The sequence below is a fragment of the Cryptomeria japonica genome, chromosome 10 (assembly GCF_030272615.1).
Source record: "Cryptomeria japonica chromosome 10, Sugi_1.0, whole genome shotgun sequence".
Taxonomy (NCBI): domain Eukaryota; kingdom Viridiplantae; phylum Streptophyta; class Pinopsida; order Cupressales; family Cupressaceae; genus Cryptomeria; species Cryptomeria japonica.
The window spans coordinates 863,381,601-863,391,205 of NC_081414.1; positions in this window are offsets into that span (position 1 = coordinate 863,381,601).

The window sequence follows — 9,605 nt, forward strand, 5'->3', positions numbered from 1 at the left end:
TTAGGGGGAGCAACATAATGAAACAGGGAAGCTTGTGCCTCCACTTTGGCATTGTTGTCCAAGGGGGAGAAGATATCTACAAAAATTGGGGGAGAAGATGTGAAGTGGAGAGATATCTTTGTATATTTCCATCAATGCCAAAGGGGGAGATTGTTGGCATTATGTGAATGGGTATGAGGACATAATGACATTGTATGTTGTCATTGATGTCAATATGCTCAAGAGGAGAGAACCGGTATAACACTGTCAACTAGCATTTGTGTCAAAGTAAAGCGGTGTGTTTTCTTAAGGTGAATCGGCATGTGGTTATGGGAACAAGCACATGGAAGCTTTGTATGACTACCGATTGATAGTCACAACTTCAGGGTTTCCAGTTGAAGTATCTCAAGCCTGTGTGACTCAATTGGTGACTTTGTGTGATGAGTTAGCACTATAATGAAGAACAAATCATGGTGCCATGTAAGCCTTATGCGCATGAAGGATCTTGCATGAAGGAGATTGTTCCTATCTACCTCAGGAATGTGCGAAGTCTGTAAATAGTGATAATGTGTGATGGGTTATCAACTGCCATGAAATTGGTGGAAAACGAACGATGGAGAATGTCTTGAGATTGGATCAAGACTGTTGCATTTAATGCAGTATGCTCAATGGTTAGGATTGAACTATTTGAATTCCTTAACATAATACATTTAGGGTTTAGGGTTTATGCTACTGACCTATCTGTTTCCTATAAGGTTGATGTTGGGTTTCTTTTTGAAGCTATTGGCAAAAGTTGTATGTGTGTATCCAAGAGAAGAGATATGTGATTCTTGCCAAACTAGAGGAAAGAAGTGATGCCTACAGAGTGTAAGTGCAGAAGATAAAGAGGTGCTAAAGTGGATCTACATTGGCATTGAGTGTTGTTACCAGATCATTGAAATACCTATTGATCTCTAACCACCTCAATAGTTGAAAAATCCCTTAATAGGGTAGCTTTAACTAGCTTGCTGTAAATCCTTTAATAGGGCGACTCAAAACCATTGAGTTCTTGAAATCCTCAAACAAGGTAACCTTTAACAGGGTTTATCCCTTAACTGGGTATTCTAGCCATCCCTTAATCGGGTGATCCCTAATAGGATCGGTTCCTAACAGAACCTATTGTATCAGTCTTTAACCAGACAAGGCTCCTAAAAGAGTGGACTTCTAAAGACTTCAAAAACAAACTTGTGGGTATTCATCCCCACCATGGTTTTTCCTAGTTGGGTTTCCACATGAAAAATATGTGTGTCATGTGTGAGGTCTTCTTCATGTGATGCTATGTTTTTTTCTGTCAAGTGGTGAATCATGTTGATCTAGTTGCTTATATGTATATCTTTGATGGTAGATTACCTGTTCATGCATTAGGGTGAAATGGAAATAGTGCTAGATTGTATTAGAAGATAAGTGTCAACCAGTCTATGCTTGTCTCAGTTATTCTAGGTTTTGCCAGTTGTACTCTGTTTAAGGACCGATGTTACTGTTTGTTTGTCAATGCACAATGTTTGGTGACAAACTGGTTTAAGAGTGTGTTTTTGTCTGTACTAATTCACCCCCCCCCCTGCTCGGTACTAGTTTGGTACTATTCATTCATCATTGAGTTATCAAACCTGTCCACAATGACAAAAACACTATCATACCCTTGCTTACTCCTAGGCAATCCCATTACAAAATCCATGGAGATTGATTCCCAAGGTCTAGAAGGTATTGGTAAGGGTTGATACAATCCTTGATTAGTTGACACACCTTTTTCTTGCTGACATATTGTACAAGTTTGACCAAAATTTTTGACATCATTTGCCATTTTAGGCCAAAAATAACTCCTTTTGACTAGATCTAGAGTTTTATCAATACCAAAGTGACCACTCATGCCACCAGAATATCTTTCCTTGATAATATTAGACCTCATTGAGCATTTAGGAATACAAAGTTGAGATACTTTAAACAATAAACCATCTTGAATGAGGAAATCTGAAAAATCAGTGTGATATTTGCCCACAAGTTTAAAGAAATCCTCAAAAGCTTCACCAAAATCTGAATCACTTGCATAGAGAGTCTTCAAGGCATCAATACCAATGCTTTGAAGTTGGATGTCTTGAACCAAACCCACTCTTCTGCATAATGCATCAACCACTTTGTTGGCTTGACCCTTTTTGTGCTTGATAGTGAAAGTATAGACTTGAAGTTGCTCCATCCATTTGATGTGTTTAACACTTAGTTTCTCTTGTGAGTTCAGGTAGCTAAGAGCATGATTGTTTGTGAAAACCATAAACTCCTTTGGTAGAAGGTAGTGTCTCCATTTTTTCAAGGCTTGAACCATTGCATAGAGTTCAAGGTCATAAGTAGAATACTTCTTCTTGGCCTCATTGAGTTTTTCTGAAAAGAAAGCAATAGGTCTATTTTCTTGGCTTAGGATAGCCCCTATAGCCAAGTTGCTAGCATCTATTTCAACTATAAACACTTTGCCAAAATCAAGCAAGGTTAGAATAGGATATTGTGCCACCCTATTCTTCAAATATTGAAAAGCCTCCTTGGCTGCATTAGTACATACAAACTTAGTTTTTCTACCAACTTTAATTGTATCCAACAATGGAGTACATATATGACTGAAATTTTTAATAAACTTCCTATAAAAGGTGGCTAATCCATGAAAACTTCTCACATCACTTGGATTCTTTGGTTGAGGACAACTTACAATGGCTACTACCTTGCTTGGATCCATCTTTAGTGTGCCTTGAGAGATGACAAAGCCCAAAGATGTGAGCTCCTTCTGCATGAAGATACACTTCTCTAGATTGATGATTAGTTTGTGCTCATGAAGCTTCCTTATAACCTGCTCCAAATGGTTAATATGCTCTTCTAAAGTGCTGCTAAAATTTAGAATATCATCAAGATATATAACCACAAACTTACCATTGAAATCTTTGAAGATTTCATTCATCAACCTCATGAATGTGCTTGGAGCATTGCTCAAGCCAAAAGGCATGACAAGCCATTCATACAAACCATCTATTGTCTTGAATGCAGTCTTCCATTCATCTTCCAGTTTGATCCTTATTTGGTGATAACCAAATTTGAGATTAATTTTAGAGAAGTAGCAAGAATTACCAAGTTGATCCATTAGGTCCTCCATCCTTGGAATTGGGAACCTATATCTTATAGTGATCATGTTTATAGCCCTACTATCAGTGCATAACCTCCATTTCCCATCTTTCTTGGGTGCTAATACTGATGGTATGGCACAAGGGCTAAGACTCTTTTGAATGAGTCCCTTGTTCAACATCTCATGAACTTGTCTTGAGATCTCAGCATTCTGATTGGGTGTCATCTTGTATGGTGCCTTGTTGGGAAATGATGCACCAAGAATCAAATCAATTTTATGGCAAACATCTCTCAAGGGTGGGAGGGTAGGGGGAAACTCACTTGTGTTGACTTCCTTATACTTGTCAAGAAAACCTTTCACAACATCGAGAATAGGTGCTATAGGATCAGATTCATCTTTGTCATTGGGTTTCACAACCTAAACAAAACTCTCTTCTTGAGAGAGTTTCAATGTTTTTACCATCTCTTTCTCACCAATTACTATGACTATGGGCTCTTTCTCTGCCTTAGTGTCAGGCAATGGTTTCATGGTATAGGTGACTCCATCTTTTACAATGGTGTAGGTGTTCTTCCTACAACTATAGGTGGCATCCATGTCATATTTCCATGGCCTCCCTAGTAGAAGATGGCAAGCATCCATCTCTACAATATCACATCAAACTTTGTCCTAAAAATCACCTAAAGAGAACTCAATCATGGTTTGACCAGTCATAAGGGTTTTTTGCCCCTTAGTAAGCCAAGAAACATGATAAGGAAAGGGTGAGCAGATTTAGTTAGTCCAAGTTTATCTACCATTTCTCTAGAAACCAAATTTTCAGTTGAACTAGAATCTATGAGTAGGTTACAAACTTTACCTTGGCACCTTATCCTTGTCCTAAAGAGATTCTTCCTTTGGGGGGGTCCTTGGGTGTGGGGAACTTATAGGAAGGCATGCCTCATCATTAGGACCATACCTTCTTAAGCATAAAGTTCATGTCTCTCCTCTTGGACCACTTGAGTTCTTCTTTCACCTTGGTTGTTCTTGTTGTTTCCTCTTTAAGGGCACCTTCTAGCATGGTGTCCTAACTGATTACAATTGAAGCATTTGAGGGGTTCATTTGATCTCCCTCTTCCTCTACCAAAAGGTCTTCTCCCTCTAGAGTTTCCTCTACCACCATAGTCACCTTGTTCTTTGTTTCCTTGGGGTTGCTCCCAAGATTTGCTGTCATTACTTGACTACCCTTTACTCCAAAAATTTCTCTTGCCTTTGGAGTTCTTGTTGAAATTTCTACCTTTACCCTTGTTGCCTTGGTCTTGCCTCCTCTTTAACTTATCTTCCACTTTAAGTGCCAATTGGTAGCACTGTTGTACTGTGGTGGGGGTACAAAGATTCAACTCATCTTGGATATTCATTTTCAAGCCATTCAAGTACCTGGCTAGCCTTTCACTTTCCCTTTCCATGGTCTTGGACCTCAAACACAACTTTTGGAACTCCTCGGTGTATGTGCTGATGTCCATGTCCTTTTGCCTAAGATTTTACCTCCTTCTATGAAGTTGAACTTCATAATCTGCAGGGATATAGGCCTCATGTATCTTGGCCTTTAAGGTTTTTTGAGAGGTAATCATACTCTTGTCCTCTTTCACCCTTTCTCCTTGAAGAAAGTTCCACCATGTCAAAGCTCCACCTTTCATCTTGGACTTCACTATCTTGACCCTCAGACTTTCAAGGATCTCTTCAGAATCAAAGAAACAAGCTAGGGCATCAACCCATTCAGTGACCACATCAAGGTCCATCTTGCCATTGAAGGTAGGAAAGTCAAGCTTACTATCAGTGGTTCTCTCTGCCACTATCTTCAGGGAATTAACAAGGTACCTTTGGTCTGCAGGTACATCATTAGCATCATCCTGCCACAAGGGTTCTTCCTCTTCTTCACCCCTCTCTCCAAGGTCTTCTCCTCGTCTCCTCTCATTAAGCTTCTGGTTAAGACTGTTTACTTGATTCATTAGGGATTGCACCCTCTTTGCCAATTCCACATTTTTCATGTGGTGTGGGAGCCTTTCATTGTTATTATCTCCATCTAAATTATTCTCTAACATCTTTCACTCCTTAGGTTGAAAACCTAAGCTCTGATACCACTTGATGTAAGTGCTAGGCTAGGTGAGTGCAATTCAGGACAAAACTGTCACAATAGGCCACCAAGGAAACCCAAAACATCCTACCAAATAGAATTAAACCTTCAATACACTCTTCAATTGATCATAAACAACATTCTAGACCCCAAGAATAACATTGACAAGATCTTAGGATCAAAACTTGAAATATTAATCAAGCCTACTCAAACCGGCTAGACACCAAACTTGGCTTCAAGTTGGAATTTTGACAAAATAGTGAGTAGGGATCAAAGAAAATGGTCAAGGTGGATGAAAATTCCCATACAAACATTCTCAAGGTATGGTGACACAACAAACTAATCAATTCAACAAGGTTCCTTTGTAAAACCCCAAAATCCTTGTATACTCAAGGGGACTTATCAAAACAACTTTGCAAACTTGAAAATGACCAACAAAAAAAAATGGATATCCAAATACCCTTTATTGAGAAAGGTATAAATCTGAAAGGAGGTGGTCTGGAAAACAAAGGAGACCAGTTGCCCTTCACAAATGCAAGTAGGCCTAATTAGGCTTAAGTAGGTGGGTTTGTGAAGGAAGTTTATGAAATGTGATTGATCAGAAAGTTTCACCAATTTAAAAAGTTTTATCCACACCCCAATTGACCAAATCCAAGATTTTGTGCATTGGTTCAACCCCTATTTTGTTTTATCACCAATTTTGCATTTTGAAACTAGGTTGTCACATGAGGATGCTAACCTAAAAATCAAAGCAAAGGAAAAAGACACTTGCCAACCTGAAAATTTCTTCTAGAATCATTTATTACATATACAAACCTCTCATTCCACCAAGTTTTAGAATTTTTGTACAGTGGCCATGAGAGGAAATGCAAAAATAGGTCAAAACCCTAGGTTTAGGAGGGTTTCAAAACTGTTTTTAGTAAAAATGCATTAACTTTCGAACTAGAGAACTTAGAGACCTCAAATAAAAATAAAAATAAAGGTAAGATTCCCCTTAATCTGAATCCATAATTTAGATTCTCCTAGTAGTCCGAAAATAATCCGTACAAGAGGAAAAACATGACTGTTTGTAGGAAAACAAGGTTTTTTTATTGATTGCCAAATGATAATTTACATGAACTCCTTCATCACCCACTTGAAAGGGATCATGAATTTGTCCCCTATTGTTTAGAACCAATTTTAAAACTAATTATCCAATGGGGAAGGATATTTTCTTACAAACAAAAAGTTGTCAAGTGTTGTGATGACAACATTGACATTTTTTGAGAATTTTTGCTCAAAAGCACTTAAAAGTGCAAACTAACTTTCTAAATCCTACCAATGGTCATGAAGGACCAATTTTATGACCCTTTGACCATAGTTGACCAAGTGGCTCATAAATTGCCAAACTTGGGACTAGGCCTCACAAAAGGATAAAAAACAAGACTAATGACTCCTAGCATGAAATAAACATTCCAAGACCCCTTAGGAGTTATAACAAGGTAGGATAATTAAGTTTTTAAAGTTGGTGCTCCTGCACCAATCTATCACCTTGAAAACTTTTAGTTCTAGGAGGACCACACAAATCAGTATGATAAGATCTAGAACATCATTATATTTGTCTTGTATACTCTTAAAAGAGGCTCTGACATGTTTTCCTATTTGACATTTTTTACATACTGGATTATAGGGCTTCACAATATTAGGTATATCTCTAACTGCCTTAGTTGAACTGATCTTTACCATGCAATCAAAATTCACATGACATAGCCTTTTATTCCATAGCCAACTCTCATCAATTTGTGCAATCAAACATGTCTTGTCACCAGAATTCAAATGAAATATATTACCTTTTGTCTAAGTACCATTTGAAATCTCCAATCCAGATCTATTAATGATCTAGCATTTTCTATCATTGAATAGTAAGTGAAATCCCTTATCCATAAACTATCCTACACTCAAAAGATTATGCCTTAAACCTTCAACATAATAAACATTAACAATATTGTGCTTACCATCTAATGATATAATTTAATTTGCTTTGATCATACATGCTTTGTCATCTCCAAATCTAACTAGATCACTATCAAATTCTTGCAAACATAGAAACTTCTTTTTATCTTCAGTCATATGATGTGAACATCCACTGTCAATTACCAATTCATCCTTTTCTTCAATTTTAGTGGCAAGAGCCTTCTCTTTAGGTTCATTCTCTTCTAGTGTCAGATTATTTTCCTTGATAGCCAGGAACACCCATTCCTTTCCATTGCTAGAACCATTATTAGAGTCTTGTGTCAGTTCATCATCAGAATCAATCACACCTTCTTCATCTGCAATGTAGCATGATTTGTCTCTATTTTTCCTATACTTATGCTTGTTCTGATATCCAAGGTTAGGCTTAAAAGGTCTTCTAGCTCTTTCTTCAAATCTTGAATTCCTTTCAAGACATCTAGATGCAAAATGACCTATCTTATTACATGCAAAACATTTAAAAGGTGATTTTCCTTCATACTTACTTCCTACCAGTCCTTTAGGTACTCTTCTAGCAAATAGGGCTTCAAGTTTCTCAAATTCTTCATCTTCCCTTTTATATCTTATAATTCCTTTGCATACAAATCTTTCCAATATTCCTTGCTGGTTGATGATGTAAATGCATGAAAAGCAAGTTTAGACTTTACAGCTCCAGAAGGTCCAAATTCTTCAAGCTCAAAAGAAGATAATTTCCCAACCAAGGTATCCCTATTGATAGAAGTATTAGCCATTGTTCTCAATTCATTTATTGTAGTAGCCTTCATGTTATAAGCCTATGGTAAAGCTCTCAGAACTTTAGAAACTATTTCATCTTCACTCAGAGATCCACCACAACATTGAATTCCCATGACAATTTCATTTACCATTTCCATAAATGCAGTAATCCTTTCATCTTCTTCCATCTTCAAGTTTTCTTATCTCACTCGGTAACCATCAAGTTTAGAAATCTTAAACAATGGGGTTACCTTCATTAAGAGTCTCCAACTTGTCCCATATAGCCTTTGTTGTTGATTTGTTAGTTAATCCCATAATTTGCTAATCAAAAAGTGCACACAAGAGGGCTTCTCTAGCTTTACAATCATTCTCAAGATCCTTATCCTAGGTTGTTGGAGGAGGATTGTCAGATGCCATATTATAAGAAGTTACACTATTCTCTATGATTTCCCAAATTTCCTTACCAAGACATCTCAGATGAGTCTCCATCTGAATCTTCCATACTCTATAATTTATTCCATCAAGCTTAGGAATTTATCTCCAGAAGACAGCTATATATGAACTAGATGAACTTGAACTGTTAGTTGCCATAGGATCTTCCTCAAGTGGTTATTCTTCTGTAGAGAGGATGAGATCTCTGATACCAATTGTTAGACAATTCAAATAATAGAAAGACAACTGAGAGGGGGGGCCTGAATCAGTTGTCACCAGATTACCAGAACCTTAAGCAATTAAACCTTTAATACCTGAACCCAAAAGATCAATACCAAAATGCATAAACCAAATACCAAAATGACATATATCTCAATTAAGTACAAGCAAAAATTAGAGATTAAATAACATCCATATGACACTGATATTTTTACGTGGAAAACCCATTTAAAGGGAAAAACCATGGTGGGAAGCCTACCCACAACTAGATAATACTTTTGTAGTAAGTATGTTATTACAAATTGAGGGGCCTACACTTGTAGGAAGGCCAATAACCTAGAGCATACTTCTCATTACAAAAGGAGTCTCACTGACTACATAAAAGTCCAGATTACAATCCAGAAGGAAGAATGAACTGCAATAATAACATCTCTTATGCCTAAGTACAGTTCTTATTAAGCTCAATAATGGAGGACTTAATCCACTTGCATAAACCCAACTCGATCACCAATGATTGATAAAATCCTCTACATGAATGATTAATATATTATTCACTTGCATATCCATACCATGATCTATAATGAGATCATACACATATACATACAAACCCTAAACGTCAATAATAAGGTCAATGACTAGACAATAAACCAATTACATAATTATAAAACATGTCTTCTTGAGACCAAACAAATAATATATAACCCATAACACATCCTAGAAACACATCGAGAAGACCAAACAACACATTACATTAAGTTAGTCCATAACCTAGATAGTCCCAGACCCAATTTAGGTCCACACACACTAAAGAAATGATCCCAATTAGTTAAGTCTCGAATACGATCACCATCAGCATCCTGAATCTATACTAGAAGCCGCACCAACACCACTTATGCATAACATCAAAAGATATTCAATCAATATCTGCTGGTGATACCCTCACAGGAGCAACAAACCAGGCTTACCAGCATATAAGATATCATCTGATCACCAAATGAATAGCAA